General features: G+C 50.6%; 1 long non-coding RNA gene across 2 annotated transcripts in view; it reads right to left on the bottom strand.

Annotated features, from left to right (window-relative positions):
- The window catches only part of LOC308652908, a 72,515-nt gene that overhangs the window by 37,523 nt on the left and 19,948 nt on the right, over window positions 1-15,044 (bottom strand). Inside the window, exons 3-4 of one of the 2 annotated variants that reach the window (XR_014022929.1) lie at window positions 11,360-11,551; window positions 5,506-5,627 (exon numbers count right to left, since the gene is read on the bottom strand). This is a non-coding gene — a long non-coding RNA (uncharacterized lncRNA). Of the gene's footprint in view, window positions 1-5,505; window positions 5,628-11,359; window positions 11,552-15,044 lie in introns of those variants that run through there. The other variant, XR_014022928.1, reaches the window with a different exon arrangement.

The raw sequence follows: 15,044 nt of genomic DNA, 5'->3' as shown, positions 1-15,044 counted from the left end.
GGCACCAACCTCCCCAACCCCTGCCTGGTTCCTTGGAGACAGAGCATCACAACACTTTGGAGTCAGTCCTGAGTTTGATTCTTTCTCCACTTTCTACCTTCACCAGTTTCTTGAGCCTCTTTTACATATAAAATAGGGACAGAATACTACCCTGTCTGCAGGGTCACTGTGAGGGTCAGAGGGTCTCGCCTGGCTCTTGAAGGGTCGAAGGCACTTGCACTTGCTTCAGGAAAGATCAGAGCAGAGGCCTCTCATCCAGGCCTTAGAGGACTCTACCCTTCCCCGACTCCAGGTCCTAGGAACTAGTACATGTGCACAGGTCACTCCCAGAAGAGCCAGAGTATCTCCAACCCTTGAAGGCAAAAATTTCCTTGAGTAACAAGTTTGACAGTGGTCAGGCCCAGGTGTGGCCAATAGCCAGGACCTCAGGCCATGCTTCCTCCTCCTTCCAATTCCCAAAGCCAGGTGCCTGCCCCAGCCCAGGGACCTGGGCACACATGCCCCTGATCACCAGCAGGGGAGCCCTGGTTGGTCTGCACCCAGGACCAGTAGTGAAGGCAACTTCCTCTCCTCCCACTGGGGTAGCAAGAGTGGGCACAGAGACACAGAGTCTCCTGTGTCCCCTCATCTCTCCCTGCCACTCACTGGATCCCCATTTCCTCCTCTGAGCAATGATGGGAACCTCTCAGGCAAGCCCTGCCCCTAACACCCTGTGACAGAGAGGAGAGGAGAGGAGAGGAGAGGTGGAGTGGTATTTTGAGAGGTGTGAGCACAGTTTTGAGCATGCTCAGGGGCTCTCAAGCCCACAGGAGCAGGAGTAAAAGCCAACGGTCTGGAATAAAAGGCATAAATCCAGAAAGGATGAACTAGGGCTTTAGGGTAAGAGAAAAAGCGATTTGGTCCATGCTTAGCCACCCCCCACCTCCCCATGTCCTCATGCCTCGGCAACATGACTCAGGGTGGGCTTTGGATGCTTTACAATAATGACAATGTTGCCAGAGGACCTAGGAATATGGGAATCTCCCTAGGCCAAAGCCACCGCTGGGGGAGGGGGTGGGGAGTGGTGGGGAGGGAGTGGGGTAGGGTGGAGGAGTCACAGCACAGGTGGCCCAGGCTGGTGAGAGACATAGGGCCAGGTCACCATCAGGGCTCTGTAAACTGGGCTGGACTTAGGCAAGGCTCCCTGTCCAAGGACTTCTGCTCACCTTCAACCATTATGTCTATATGTGAATCTGACAGCTGACATAGAAAAGCCTAAAGCAAGCCGGGCACAGTGGTGCACACCTGGAATCCCAGCAGCTCCGGACGGAGGCTGAAGCAGGAGGATCATGAGTTCAAAGCCAGCCTCGGCAACTTAGCAAAGCCCTACGCAACTTGACGAGACCCTGCCTCTAAATAAAAAATAAAAGGGCTGGGGATGTGGCTCAGTGGCAGAGAGCCCCTGGGTTCAATCTCGGGTACAAAAAAAAAAAAAAAAAGGTCTAAAGCTAAAGGACTAGATGCCTGGGAGGATCCTGGCAGAACTAAAGAGAAAATGAGTACAAGGAGGACAGGTTGGCCTCTCCCTCCCCAGGACCCCTGATCAGCTGATCAAGTTTGCTTCGTGGACTGGAAGAAGAGAGCCTCTCCCATGGGCCTCTGCTCCAAAGGCAGAGTGACTGCCCCATTGACAGGCATCAGCTGAAAGAGGAGCCCAGGAGGCACAGTATGACCTGCTGCGCTTGAGCACCTACTGCATCAAGCCCTGTTCATGTTCTTCACGGATATTAACTAATGTAATTCTCCGAAGTCAACACCATTAGATTCCCACTTTACAAATGAGGAAAATGAAGCACAGAAAGATTAAATAATTGGCCCATGATCAACCAGCAGGTGAGTGGCAGAGCCAGTGGGCTTCCAGAACCTTCACCCCTTGTGACTATACTAACTATACTGCCTTTACTTCAGCTCCAGGGCCACCTGTGCCCTGAGGTGAGCACTCAGCCCCTTGTCACCATTCTGAATCACTTTCAGCTGCAGTAGCCCAGCCTGGCTCCTGAGCAGGTCACCCACGGGCATCACGGATGGCACAGCCCAAACCACACAGGCCACAGGCCAGCGCCTCTTCTGAACATCATGAAACAGCCTGTTCTTTAAGTCGACCTCTACCACACACCCAGAAAGCAGGGGCTCCACAATGAGATCCTCTTGCCTTTGTGCCTCGGAGAAACAGAGAGCTGTCCATTCAAGTGCCCACAGAATGACAAAGCCCTACAGCTCTTGTCCCCATTTTTGTCATTCTGCTCAGTCCTAGACAATAGCATGCCCCTCGAGGGCTGGATGCAGTTCCTTCTGCTGCTGCAGGCTGGGTCCCCTTCCCTTGGGGCTTCTTTAGATCCCACCAGGGGTTACTGACACAAAAAGCACATTCTCAGAACCCAACACAATGCAGCCACTTTGCTTTCTTGCTTAGGCCCTGGAAGAGATTAGTAGTTACCCTGGGAGGGGAAGGCATGTCAGGCAGGGGCCAGTAGGTGGAGAATAGGAGTCCAGGCCTCCTCAGCCCTGCAGAGCCTGGGGTGGGCAGTCACATTCCTGTGGGAGTCATTTCTGCTGAGCAGCTGGTGGTGTCTGCTCCCTGTGGCCCCCGTGAGCTCTGAGCCTGGCTCCTCAGGGGCCCAGGGAACACTGACCTGTTTTCATTTTCACAAGCCTCCCCCATACCTTGGCCCCCTCCTCTTTGGGTTCCACAGGCCTTACTTAGTTGCTGCTCTCGTTGGCAGGGGTGACACCAAGTTCTTTCCCTGCTGCGGGAAGACCTGACCTCCCTGGAGAAGCCAGGGCCCTCAGCCCTCCCTGAGGATCAGGATAAAGGGGCCAAATTCCCAACATGGTAGACGCACAGAATTGTGCCCGTTATTCAAATACCCTTACACCCCAGAAAACTCTGCCTGCCACACCAGAAGCCCTGTCCATCTTAATGGTTCAGTGACACTGGAAGTCTGGACACGTCTGCCCAGCTTGCTGCTGCTGGGGAAAGCACTGAGACCCCTAGTTATGGTTTGGGTGCATCCCCCAGAGTTTCATGTGTTGAAAATGTAGTTCCCTCATGGGCAATTTGGGAGGTGGGGCCTTGTGGGAGGTGTAGGGGACAGAGGGCAACAGCTTCACAAATGGTCATGCCATTTTCATGGAGTGGAGAGTGGATCAGCTAGCTCAGGGACTTGGTCACCTTTCTTCTCTTCTGCCTGTGCCTTCTGCTTCCCACCAGGAGTTGAAGCAGTGTGAGGCCTTCATGGGAAGATGAGTAGACGCTGGGGACAAGCTCTTGGTCTTCCCAGCCTCCAGAACTGTGAGCCAAAATGAGGTATTCTTTTTATATCTTAAATTACCCAATCTCAGGTATTTTGTTACAGCAACAGAAAACAGACTAAGACACCTCATCTAAGCAGAAACCCAATTTTTCTACTTCGGGGGCTCCCTTGCCCCATAGGTTTCCCCTCACTATGAGCATAATCCGGGCTAGTGGACTGGGCACACCTGAGAGAAGCATGCATTTCAGGGACAGGGTCCTCAGCTCATGAGGCTCTTGCTTGTGGTTGTTAAGGAAAGTCTGGGACCAGGTTCCCAGAGTCAGCAGATGGGCACCCCAGTGAAGGAGGTAGCCTGACTGTTAATGTGATCAGAGGGACCTTCAGGATGAATTGGGGGCAAGAAATGGGGTAACCACCATCCAACAGTTCTCCAGAGGAGAGCTGTTATGCTGCTGATGGAAATCAAGCTATGGACACCGCTCTGCTCTCCCGGAAGGTTCTAGAGAAGAATCCTTGCTTGCCTGTCACGGCTTCCAGTGGCTCTGCGTTTCCTCCACTCAGGGCAGCAGTGCTCCATTCTCTGCCTCTGTCTTAGCATGGCCTCTCCCTGTGGCTCTGTGTCTTAAATCTGTTTTTTTCCTTTCCTTTCCTTTCCCCTCCTTTCCTTTCTCTCATAGAAATATCAGTCACTGGATTTAGGGGCCGACCCTAAATCCAAAATGATCTCATCTGGAACCAAAACTGTAATCTCATTTTATGATCTTAAGAGCTTAAATTGAAATCTCAATCCTTAATTATATTTATAAAACTCATTTCCAAATACAGTGGTGCTCTCTTCTCTGTGGAGAATATGTTCCAGGACCCCCAGTGAATGCCTGAAACTGGATACTTCCTAACCCTAAATGTACTGTCTGGGGGTTGAGGATGTAGCCCAGTAATAGAGTACTTGCCACGCACGTGCAAGGCCCAAGGATTGATCCCCAGTATTGGAAAAAAAAACTATGAAATTTTTTTCCTTTTGATACATACCTATGATAAAGTTTAGTTTATAAATTAGACACTTTAAGAAATTAACAAGGGGGCTGGAGCTGTGGCTCAAGTGGTAGCATGCTCGCCTAGCATGCGTGAAGCACTGGGTTCGATTCTTAGCACCACATAAAAACAAAATAAAGATAATGTGTCCACCTAAAACTAAAAAAAAAAAAAAATTAAATATTTTTTTAAAAAGAAAGAAATTAACAAAAATAGCCAGGCGCAGTGGCACACACCTGCAATCCCAGTGGCTTGGGAGGCTGAGGCAGGGAGATCATGAGTTCAAAGTCAGCCTTAGCAAAAGCAAGGCACTAAGCACTCAGTGAGACCCTGTCTCTATTAAATAAAATATAAATAGGGCTGGAGATGTGGCTCAGTGGTTGAGTGCCCCTGAGTTCAATCTCTGGAACCCCCCCCAAAAAAGAAATTAACAAATATAATAAAATAGAACAATATACCATAATGCCAACTTCACCACTTTTGTGCTCTGGAGTCATTATTAAAGAAAATAAGGGTTACTTGAAAGTTAATCTTGAAAGTCGATCTGATAACTAAGATGACTACTAAGTGACTAACAGAACAGTAGTATATACAGGGTGGATACACTGGACAAAGGGATGATTCATGTCCTGGGCAGGACAGAGCAAGAAAGTACAAGATTTCATTGTGCTATTCAGAATGGTTTTGAAAATTGAATTTGAAAATTGTTCATTTCTAAAATTTTCCATTTAATCACAGGTAACTAAAACCATGGAAAATAAAACTGCAGGAAAGGTCAGAGTCCAGACTTGTGTTCACAGGTGCTGGTGGTTAAGATTTAGACATATCTCTTGTGGGGAAGGACACACCAGAGATCCAGTGTCTTGAATTCACTGCTCTATAAAATCGGGATCATACCACCTACTTCACAATGTTATTTTGAGGATTGCATGGAGTATTGTGCACGCAGCACTTACAACAGTGCCTGGCACATAGTAAGTGCTCAATAAATATTGGCTGCCATCATCATTCCTTTCCCTCCTCCCCAACTGCTCCCCACCCTTCAGGTGCATTTGACCACCGCCTGGCCTTCAAGACAGAACTTGATGAAAGTTACTCGGAGCTGTCTCCCTTTCATCTCCCTTAGCAAAACCAGTTGCCTGCTCCTCTGCTCCATGGCCTTTGTAGGTAGCGTGGTGGAACTCCTCCTCATGGTGGGACTCCTGCATTATTGAAGGTGTCACATGAGCTCTGGTGTAGCTGGCTTCCTCTGCCTGGCAATTGATGCCTTCAGATTGACAACTGGATGTTATTCATCTCTCTCTTAAGTAAAAAATAAAAATAAAAATTTAAAAATCTCTTTTTGAGTCCTACAAAACTATCTTGGTCGTGAGCAATAATATGTGAATAGAGACATCATGGAACAAAAATCTTCCATCTCATCAGCCCAAATGTTTCCCAGCGATCCCCGACAGTTGGACTGCTCTTTGCTTCTGTCTTCCCTGCACCTGGTATGGAGACTGCCACACGGGGTGGCGGGGGGGGGGGGGGGGGGGGGGGTGGGGGGGTGGGGGCGGGGGGGGGTGGGGGTGGGGGGGGGGTAAATGTTAATTGATAAATTGCGTGACGGAGGCAGCTGAAGGTCACCACAGTAAGAAGGAGCTGCTGAATGTAGGGCCCAAGGACTCCTCGCTGGGGAGACGGGGACAGGGCAGGTCCTGGGGCTTCCAGAAGAATAAAAGGAAGGTTTTGGGGGACCAGGCAACTGAGGGAACAGGTGAGTGTCAGCAATTAAGTGCAGTTGATCACCACCTGGCCCCAAAGTGCACCTTCCCCCGCATCCAAGATGGTCCTGGAGAGCTAAAAAGATGGAGAGAAACGCTGCCTGCATGGGCCTGGCTGGGTGAAAGGCACCTCCATTACCTTTGTTTTTGTGGATCGTGGCTATTTCTGATCAATTACCGTGCAGCAGAGAGCGCTCAAGTGTGTGATCATGTGGCAGATTAATTTTGCTATTAGCTTCATTTAATCACACTGCTCAGCCCTCCACTACCCCAAACCCAAACAAAACAACACAGGCACACAAGCCCCACGCCGGTCTCTGCTTTCCCAGCTAGAGACCCTGGCCTGGCCTCCACACAGGGAGCTGTCCCTGGCCTGAGTGGCTCCTGCCGCTGCAATTGAGAGCCTTCTTGTCCTGAGCACCTGCTGCAAGGGCTGAGTGTCCCATCTCCTCCCTCCCAGCACCGCTCAGGCCGAGATCCACTGCACATGCGCACTCGGCACTTGTGCCTCTAAAAGCCTCACATGGGGTCGCTGCCTCTCATTTCCTGGACTGGGGGAGGGTCATCTGGCTCCAAAGTTGGAAGATGGTTGGAATGACCTCAGGGACCCACCAGGCGCTGATTGTCCCCTCCAGTGGTCGTCCTGCCCCCCACCCCCAGCTCTAGGCCACTGGTGGTGTGGCCATTAGCCCACCTGTTCTTCTCCCCACCTTCCTCCAGCTCTCTTGCTCTCTGCCTCTCCTGTCCCCGGTTTCCACAGTGACAAGCACTGTGGAAATGCTGATGGCCTCTTCAGGTTCCAGCCAGAGAGGAGAATTAGGAGGAGGTGGGAGCTGCAGAGAGAAAAGCCTGGCAAGATTTGCAGTGATGCGGTGACCCTGACATTTCCAGAAGGCAGAGAGGACCCCTGTGGGACCCTCAGCGCCCTGGAGGGCCAGCGCGGCCTTTCTGTGCACTGTCACTAGGGGCTCCCCTCTCCATCCATCCGCTCACACCGCGTGGCAGTCGCTGTCTGCCTCGAGTGAGGTGAAACCACAGTGGCTCAGCCTCCTTGGAGGAGGAAGCCCCTGGGAGACCGAAGGACTTGATCTACTGGGTGTCACGGGTGAGTTCCCCAGCTGACCTCACACCAGAACCTTCTCCAGCCTCCTCCAGTGACAAGTACCTGACATTCACAAGCAGGGACTGCAGCCCCTCTAGGCCCACACTCTGGTCCCCTGCCTCATTGGCTCTCCAGTGGCCCTCCAGGCAGGTGCCAGCATTACCTCTCTTCCATAGGAGGAGGGAGCCAGGCCCTGGAGGGCCCAGGAGCTCACCCAGGACAACAAGCTGCAGAGCCAGATCTGGACCCCTGGTGCCCTGCTCAGCAGCAGGCGCTCCTGTGCTCCTGGCCAGTCAGCCGCCCCAGAGAGCCTTACCAAGCATTGCTTTTGAAGCCATACTCTGTGCTGCATGCTGAGGACAGAGCTCTGGCAGGTGACAAAGGAGCCCTTGCTGCATCCACGCTGCAGTGGACGACCCATGCTGCACCCACGCTTCAGTGGACGACCACTGGAGGGGACAAACAGTGGTCTCCTTTGGTGAGCGTTGTCTCATGTTGTTTGGGGTGGCTGAGGTGGGTGGGCGGTGGGGATCCATGGCAAAGACTCTGCTCCCAGCCAAGAGGCACATCGTCCGGGATGACCAGCACCCCAGCACTGGCAGAGCAAGCTTCAGGCAAGGCACTGGGCTGGGCTCACAAGGCCTCTCTCGAGGTCTCCCTCACCCTGAGCTTAACCTCAGCAGGAGCTTCCTCCTGCTGGGGGCCAGCCACCCCTCAATTTCCTTCCCTGTGGCTCCTCCAATCCAACTAGACACTGTTCACCCTAGAGAATGGCCCCGCAGCTGACCAACTCCCCCTCCTGAGAACTTGTCCAGCAGCCTGATCTCCTCCCCGCAGCCCCAGAGGAGAGGACTGGGGTGTGAGCAGGGTTGGCTGCGGCAGCCTCTAGGGAGGGAACGGCACAGGTCCTGGGGAGTTGCCCAGCGGGGGCCCCCAGGTAGCCTGGAGCGTGGGAAGACACCTCCATGAGCCCACAATGCATATCCGGCCTGAGTCCCACTGAGAGGAGGGGAGAGGGACACTAGCCTGGCCCTGGAGAGGACTTGGCTAGTCAGTCCAACTCCAAAGTCACTGCCCTTGTCACCACATCACATCATCTCCTTTAGGAGCCAGGATCGGAGAACACAGTTTCCAGGGACTCCTAACTCCTCAGAGAAAAGTTAGACAGAAAACCAAATGTGTGTGGCTTGACTGAACCTCTGTCACCACACAGCACTACTCCAACCAGCCCTGGCTGCCCCTCTCCCAATGGCTTCATAAGTATGCTCCAGGCAGCTGAGCTCCAAGGGTGGAGGGCACTAGCTCATGATTCACACCCAGGTCCTTCCCTACCTCCCAATGCCCCAGCAGGGCTGCTCTGCTCTCCAGGTAGTTCTCCCCCAAACCACAGTCCCAGGATGGCAGGGACCCCTGGCCCGACCTCCCAGCCAAACCTCCCAGCCAGGCCAGGAGCCACCTATCTCTCCAACAGGTGCATATGCCAGGCTGGCTCTGAATGGGAATTGATCATGGCAAGTAAATGCCAGGCCCCAGAGGAGTGCCCTGCTGGGTTGCTTAGGGGATGGCCTCAGCGTCACTGCATCGTGACTTCCGGGGTGGGACCAGGAGCCTGTGCAGGAACAAGCCCCAGGTGATTCAGATGTGCACTTGGGCTTAAAGCACACTCAGGACTGGGGGTGTGGGGACAGCTGATCCAGACAGTGAGACAGCCCGGAGGTGGATTGATCAACACAGAACGTGGAAATGATCTGAACCATGCAGCAGGATCAGCACGGGCACCCACCAGACGCAACGCCCTCCTGGGGCTCCCTCCCAGAGGGGTCCTCAGTTGCTACAGGGAGCCTTCCCTCTTCACCTGGTTAATTCTCATCTCTCAGGTTTACTCTTAAACATCACTTTTCAAGAATTATGGTTTACATATGAGGTGTCCCCCCAGATGCAAGAACATTCGGAGGTGAATTGATGGGCTAGGGGAGCCTCAACTTAATCAGTGCCTTCATCTGCTCTTAGGATTAACTGGGCGGTAACTGTGGGCAGGTAGGGTGTGGCTAGAGGGGAAGGACCACTGGGGTGGGGTATATTTTGTCCATAGTGAGGGGAACTCTCTCTGTGTTTCCTTATTGACGCATCCTGAGCTGCTTTCCGCCTCCACACCCTTCCGCCATGTTGTTCTGCATCTCAGGCCTGGAGCAATGGAGCCAGCTGTCTATGGACTGAGACCTCTGAAACCATGGCCCCAAATAAACCTTACCTCCTCTAATTGCTCTTGTCAGCTCTTTTGGTCACAGTGATGAAAAAAACTGACTTAAACATCAAAGAAGCCCACCTGGGATGCTGGGTCGGACTCCCTGGCCCTTGTTGCTGTGCTAGTTCTCCTGGGGAGCAGCAGTGCAAAGCCACTGGACAACCATGCTTCCCCGTCAGGCTCTGGGCCTCCCTTCCCTGGAGGCTAAGCTCCCAGAGGACAGGGTCTTGCCAGGTTCACAGCTCTGCACCCCAAGGTGCCTGACAGATATAGGCACTTACCAGGGAGGAGTGAATGTGGGTAGAAGTGGGGGGGAGGGATGTGAGAAATGGACTCTTCCTTGTGTTTTTAAGGCCTTTCCCCATTCAGGAATTGCTCAGCCCACATAGGAATTTCACAGGACCATGAAATCCTCCAGCCATGGAATCAACCCATCTGCCCCTCACCCTGGGCTGGACAGTTTCTCCCACCATCCAAACTCTTCTGCTATTCTTCTCCAAGAGCCCCACAAGAGGAAACTCCTCCACTTTCCTTTCCTGTTGCTTGTGACAGTGATTTATGGTTTTTGCTGTCAGGCAAGTTCTTCTTTGAGTCTGACTCCTGTATTTTTTATGCCATTTTTAACCCCCTTTCCATTCCTCTTGAACAGACTCTAACGATGTTGGAAATACACAAGAGCTTAGAGATGATCTATGAGAGTGACTTTCAAGTGTTTTTTTTTTTTTTTAACCTAAGCAGGAAAATCCCTTTTCCAAAATATCAGAATCTGAACTTTAAAATGGAAGGCTGACAAAAGGGGAGTAACCTGGCTGATGTAAGAGGTGGAGGCCCCCCAGAGCTCCAGGGAACCTAATCTGAAAACCAAAGATCAGACAGTAGAATGAACTGGACAGAACTGCCCAAGGTTCATACATAATTACATGACCAGTGAAACTCCACATCATGTAAAACCACAAGAGTAGGATCCTCCATGTAGGTATAAAATGTCAAAATACACTCTAAAAAGAACAAATTTTAAAAAAATAAAAGAAAACCAATGATCAGATCCAAGCCTGATCTTTTCATCTTTGTGGACAAAAAGACCCAGAGAAGAGAAATGGTCTGTCCTAGCCAGGACCTCAACTCAAGTCTTTCCTGTCCTGATATTTACAGTCAACTTATTGGGCCTCAATGAAAATAATCAAGTTTGGGATGCTTGAAAATACACTTGTTTTAATTGACCTACTTATTTACATTGAGATGGGTCTCACTGTGTGGCAGGGTGGGCCTTGAACTCCAGGGCTCAAGTGGTCCTCCCTGCTCAGCCTCCCATGTAGCTGGGACTCCAGGCACGACACCACACTCAACTTGAAGATGTACTTTTTAAAAGCACATTCCAGTATCATTTGGGGATTATGTAGCTTTTGTTTTCTCCTTTATATTATCTGGTGCTTCAAATATGCCAAAAAGCTCAAGAAGAAGTTGGCAAAGGAACTTGTACAAACATGTTTCGCAAATCTCCAAATCTTTGAACCAAGATGGTCATCACATTTTCCCAGCCATTTCCTCATAGGGCTGCAGAGCAAGGCCCATCTTTTTTGTGTTATTTGCTAGTTTATTTCTTTTGGAGTGCCTCTGGAGCACAAAACATGCGATTGCAAGAAAGATCCAACTGGAACAAGAAATGGTGGTGCCCTTTGTGCTGGGACTCATTAAGCCTCCCAGCCCCAGGGATCTGGGGATGTTCATGGAACCAATTTCCTTCTTGGGTTTGTTAATATGATCCTCTAATTTGAGCTTTGAGGGTCCTGTTATTGGCCAGTGCCGTAGGCCTTGCCCGGGCCTCTGCAGGAGCACATTCCCAAGGACCAGGATGAAGGTCCAGGCCTCTTCTCAAATTTCCCATGAACCCCTACTCTCCAACCCACACTCCCCCTGCCCTTACCTTCCAACTGGCTTCCAGATCCCAGAGTAGGGAGTGTGGAGTGTTTCAGGTGGAAAGTGTTGATGGGGTGCGTTCTGACAGCACTTACTGGCCACACATTTTCCACGATGTGCTGTCCTTAGGAATTAGTCAATCGGGCTGGGGATGTAGCTCAGAGGTAGAGTGTTTGTTAGCATGAGGTGATCTCCAATACTGCAAAAAAAAAAAAAAAAAAAGAAGAAGAAGAAGCCAATATCTGTGAATATTGACTGTGCCAGATACTGTGAATGCCATCTATTAAGCTTCTAGTATGTGTGAGGCACGGTGTTCGCTCAGCTCATCTAATCCTACAAGGTAGGACAGTAGTGTATCTCCACGCACAAATGAGATCTCTGGTTTTCCACGGGAGCTTGAGCCAAATATTTCACACAATGTCTACATGTGTTATTTCATCTGATACTAATCACAATTATCTTGTATGGAGTATTTACTATGTTCTAAGAGTTCCACATGTTTCTTCCTCACAAGGTCCCTATGAAATTGAGAACTATTATCATCCCATTTTATGTATGGGAATACGAGGCACAGAATCCCATTAACAATCTCCCAAGCTTGCTTAGCTCTCAGCTTCATCATCAGTTCAGTGTGGACCATGTTTCTTTTATGATGCAGGGAAAGCAGTGCAGTGGAGTGGCTGAGACAGGGGCTTCGAGGGGCTGGGACTTTGAGGTAGACCTTTTTCCCTGCATCCGCGAGGCCCTGAGTTCAACACCCAGCACCAAAGAACAACAGTCATCAAGGATTTTGGAGTCAGGTGAACCTGGGTTCCAATCCCAGCCCTGTTACAGACAGACTGGCTGACCGTGGGCAAGTGTGTTAGCTCTCTCTTGCTATCTAACAAATGACCCCGGCATTTGGGTTATTTTAAGCACTATGTCATGGGATCTGTGGAGCAGCTTAGCCGGGCAGTTCTGGTTCAGGGTCTCTCACAAGGTGACACTCATCTCAAGGCTCAGCTGGGGAACGTCTTCCAAGTTCACTAGTGTGGACCTCTCCACAAGATCACCTCACCACATGACACCTGGCTTCCCCAGGTGAGCGGCCAGAGAGACAGAGAGCACAAGTGGAGCCCATGGACCCTTTATAAACCAAAATCAGAGTTGACATGCCTTTACCTTTGCCCTATTCCACTTGTTAGAAGTGAGTCAATAAAACCAGCCCATGCCAAAATGGTGGGAGGTAACAGTAGAGTGTGAATCAAGGAGCAGGGAAGATTGGGCTACTTTAGGGGATGCCCACCACACGTCACTTAAATTAATTAATTAATTATTAATTCATGTATTAATTATTAATTTGTGTATTAATTGATTATTAATCCAATGTACCAGGGATTGAACCTAGGGGTGTTTTACCACTGAGCCACATCCCCAGCCCTTTTTTTTTTTTTTATCTTGAGACAGGGTCTTGCTAAGTTGCTCGGGGCCTTTCTAAGTTGCTGGGACTGACCTCAAACTTGTGATCCCCCTGCCGGGCTCACAGGTGTGTGCCACCATGCCAGACTCATCCCGCTTGAGTTTCTGAACCTCAGTTTCTTTGTCTGTCTGTAAAGTGGGAATCATTATAGGACCAGATGTTCTAAGGCCTGGAGACCATACCATAGAGAAATTGGATCAGTGCCAGGCAAGCAAGCGCTCAGTAAGTGTTGGTCACTATCATCACTAAAGCTATAAGCTGCTGGAGGGCGGATACTGTCTTCCTTGATCACATCTGCCCCTTTGAGGCCAGCCCAGCTCCATGCCTGCACCTCCTCCCTGCCATTGATAGCAGGCGCTGACGGTGCTGGGATGGAATTTCTCAAGAGTGAGGGTCATGCCTGTGGGACAGGCCTCCCCGAGGGCATCAGCAATGTCCTCAAGGAGCCATCTAGGAGTTTTTCAGGAGTCCCCAGGGGTCTCACCCGGGCTGGCTACCAGCCCACTCCCCGCAGACACAGCTCAGCCGTGCAGGTAACCCTAGGGCTGGCCCTGGGTGCCAGTCATCCCACCCTGCTGCTCTGGACCCTGGAGTGGTGGGTTCCCTCAAACATCCCCTTATCCAAGGACAAGGACAAACTGGAATTCACCACCCGCATGTGGCTGACAGTCACTGCCTGGCCTCCTGAGGCTTGTCATTAGTGAGCAGCGTGCTGCCCTCAGGGTGCTTGGCAATGGTGACAGCTGCGCAGCACTACTGACTTGGAGCTCATGGAAAGACACAGACAGGGGGTCACCAAAGTCTTGGCAAAGGATAGCTCACCCAGGCTGCAGACAAGGAGAAGAGACCAAGCACAGTGTAGAAGCGCCGTGAAGCATGAGCTGCCCTGGAAGAGCACACGCTTTGGTCCCTGGACCTGGGCTGGATTCAGGGCTCAACTGCTTGCTCACTCTTCATTCACTTATGCATGGCGCCTCCTCCATCATATGGGATGAGCACCCCACTGCCTGCACAGAGGCTGTGAGAACCAGCAGAGTGGGGGACACTGTGCCTGGCACACAGCAGGTGCTACATAAATGCAGCCACCATTACTATCAGTCTGGAGTGGGTAGAGGGGAGAAAAAGAGAAAAATTGAAACCAAGGATTCTGTTTTGTTTTTGTAAATAACATACTTATTTTTAAAAATATTTTTAGTTGTCAATGGACCTTTTCTTTTTTTTTAAATTTCTTTATACATTGTGCTGAGAATCAAACCCAGTGCCTCACACATGCTAAGCAAGTGCTGTACCACTGAGCTACCACCCCAGCCCCTAAACATACTTATTTTAAAGCATAGGTATCATCGGACTCATTGGTGCACACCTGTAATCCCAGCAACTTGGGAGGCTGAGACAGGAGGATTGCAAGTCTGAGGCCAGCCTCAGAAACATAGGGATACCCTGACTCAAAATAAAAAACAGAAAGGGCTGAGTATGTGGCTAAGTGGTAATATTAGTCAGGATTCTCTAGAGGAACAGAATCAATAGGAAGTATAATTATAAAAAGGGAATTTATTAGGTTGGCTTACACCACCAAAGCTGGATAGTCCACAATGGCCATCTGTAGGCTGGAGAGCTGGAAGAACCAGTAGCTGCGCAGTCCAAGAGGCTGAAGCCCCAGAACAAGAGGGATCAACCATGCTACCTGAGCCCTAGATCGAAGGCTTCTGGAAACTCCCTGGAGAATCACTAGTAGAGTCCACTTTGGAAGAGTGAAGAAGCGAGAGTCTGATATCCTCAGACAATCGCAGCAGCAATCAAGAACCCGTTCAAGAAGAACCCAGCTTGCATCTGCTGCTGCTTCCCAGTTCTTCCAACTTTTATTCCATCCAAGCCACCATCCTATTGGATGGTGCTGCCCACACTTAGGGAAGGTCTCCATTTCAGTTGGCTATCCCACATGTCAATCATTCCTAGGCACACCCTCACCAACACACCCAGAAACCTCTTAATCATCAGCATCTCTTAATCCAATCAAGTTGACAATTCAAATTAACCATTAAGAGGTGAATACACATGAGTAACCAGCATCCAAGAAACAGGATCAACACCAGGCAGGCCCCTTCGTCTTCCCTTCCATTTCTTACTGCCTGCAAGGGAAGCTGCTCATCCAGCTTCTAAACCCTTCTTCTGTGGTTTATAAATGGAAGAAAGGGTGTGCCTGCCCTCTTTTGTGGGTTCAGCATGGTGTGTG

The sequence above is a fragment of the Spermophilus citellus genome (assembly GCF_964194105.1).
Source record: "Spermophilus citellus genome assembly, chromosome: 7".
Taxonomy (NCBI): Eukaryota; Metazoa; Chordata; class Mammalia; order Rodentia; family Sciuridae; genus Spermophilus; species Spermophilus citellus.
The sequence above is the reverse complement of the archived record's forward strand: the minus strand, read 5'-3'. Positions and strand labels throughout refer to the sequence as shown.